We start from the raw sequence: 2617 nt of genomic DNA, 5'->3' as shown, positions 1-2617 counted from the left end.
CATATGGACGCTTGCCTTTATCAGTTGAGGCATAGATTATAATAGCAGGGAGGTTATGCTGGAGCTGGACAGAACTTTGGTTAGGCCCCTGCTGGAATATTGTATCCAGTTCTGGTCACCACACCATAGGATGAATCTGATTGCACCGGAGGGAGTGCGGAGGAGATTCACCAAGATGTTGTCTGGGATGGAACATTTCAGCTATGAAGAGAGGCTGGATAAGCTTGGGTGGTGTTCTTTGGAGCAGAGAAGGTTGAGGGGTACCTGACAGAGGTCTATAGGATGAGGGATTTATTTTCTCATCAACCTGTTCAGAGATGTTATTGCATATCTGTGGAGCAGGTGGGACTTGAACCCAGGCCTCCTGATTCAGAGGTAGGGATATTACCATTGCATCACAAGAGCCATGTATTGCACATGGACAGGGTGAACAGAAAGCAGCTATTCCCGATGGTCAGTGTCAAGAAGAGGATAGATCACTTTTAAAGTGAGAGGCAAGAGGCTTAGAGAGGATTTGATGAAAATCTTTTTCACCCATAGGTTTGTATGGGTCTGAAATTTAGGAGGGAAATTGAGGTGACTAATCTTACAATCTTTAAAAAGCACTTGGATGAGCATTTGAAATTGGTCAGGGCCCCTGTTAATTCTTCCCTCGTGTTTCATAGCAGCCTGGAAGACAGCTTATCTGAACCTGTGGATTTATCCACTATTTAACCTGCCAAAACTTTCATTACCTCCTGCATCTTGTATCAATCTGCTCAAAATTTCACAGTGCACCTTCTCAAATTATGTACTTGCATCCTTCTTTTCTTAAGTAAAGACAAATGTGAAGTACTCATTTATCACTCTGTCAGTTTTGTTTGGCTTCGTGCTCCCTTGATCTGTCATGGGCCCTATTTTTTTCCGTTTGCTATACTTTTAGAATACCTTGGGAATCTGCCTAATCTTGCCCACCAGCATTTTCTCATGCTCCATCTATGTTCTCCTATTTGCTTTCTTGAGTTATCCCCTGCACTTTCCATAATCCTCTACAGCCTCTGTTATTTGGCTCCCTTTGTACCTATTACTAGTTTTTCTTTTTTCTATTTATCCAGAATATCTGAATATTCCGAGACACCCAGGGTTCTGCGGACTTGTTGCGCCTATGCTTCACCCTAAACGATTCATGCTTTTTGAAGACGTCCCACTGTTCTGTTGTAGATTTATCCACAAGTAACTTTCCCAGTCTATTTCAGCCAGATCATGACTTAGAACATAGAACATTACAGTGCAGTACAGGCCCTCGATGTTGCGCCGACCTGTGAAGCCAACCTGAAGTCCATCTAACCTACAGTATTCCATTCTTGCCCATATGCCTATCCAATGACCATTTAAATGCACTAATAAAATCTGCTTTAAAAACAATAAAACCTCGTTTAGCAGAACACTTTTCTCCCTTTCATAACAAACTTAAAAGGCTAATAGCTGCTACATTTATCGATCATCCATCTGTAACTAACCTCAAAAATACTTTATTAGCTTTGAAGCACTTTGGCATATTCTTAGAATGTGAAAGGTGCTACAAAATACAAATTACTTGCTTTCTTTACGTCCTCAGTTGATGATTGCTTTTTTAAACTTGTTTTCATTTTTTTTTCCAACAATAGTGCTTATTTCCTCCCAGCACCCATGTTGTGTGTGTGTAGGTGTAGGACACAGTGGAGAAACATCAAATGCAGAAAACTTGATTCATATTCCACCAGGAAGAAGAAAAAAACACCTGAGTGGCCAGTGATAAGGAGTCAGTTCATGATTTAATTGAAGAGCAAGATTGATGAAAATTAATTAAGTCATGAACTTTGGGTTATGGCTAATAGAAAAGAGAAGCAATAAAAATAGACAGATGGAGTGCTCTATCTCCCTTTCCAACTCCAATTTGATTTAGAGCCTTCCCACTCATCTTTGACAGTCTGCATTGTCCTTAACAGGCTCTCCGTGTAAATCATTCAATTGGAGAACATGGGGTGGTTTACTGGTGGTGGTTAATGGATGAAAACATACCATGTGTGATGTGGTGATAGAAACAAAAAACATTCAGTTGTATGTGTTACAACACTGGGTAAACCCTCCTGCTTAATTTAAACCAGCAACACAGAAAAGATTTATCCCGTGCAGTAATCTGTGAAAATTCGGGAGGCCAAGAACTATTTAAAATAAAAATTAACAACTTTATTTCTTAAAGTATAACAGAGAATAATTTACTATTTACAACTCCTTCCTCTAACCTTTTACTTTCCCTTCTATATTGAGTCACAATTAATTAGAATGGACGGCTTTGAGGTATGTAGGGAAGAGGTGCTGGAAATTCTGGAAAGGGTGAAAATAGATAAGTCCCTTGGGCCTGATGGCATTTATCCTAGGATTCTCTGGGAAGCAAGGGAGGAGTTTGCAGAGCCATTGGCCTTGATTTTTATGTCCTCGTTGTCTACAGGAATAATGCCAGTAGACTGGAGGATAGCAAATGTGGTTCCCTTGTTCAAAAAGGGGAGTAGGGATAACCCTAGTAACTATAGGCCGGTGAGTCTCACTTCTATTGTGGGCAAAGTCTTAGAGAGAATTGTAAGGGATAGCATTTATG

Source organism: Chiloscyllium plagiosum, chromosome 31 (genome assembly GCF_004010195.1).
Source record: "Chiloscyllium plagiosum isolate BGI_BamShark_2017 chromosome 31, ASM401019v2, whole genome shotgun sequence".
NCBI lineage: Eukaryota > Metazoa > Chordata > Chondrichthyes > Orectolobiformes > Hemiscylliidae > Chiloscyllium > Chiloscyllium plagiosum.
Note: the sequence above shows the minus strand (reverse complement) of the source record.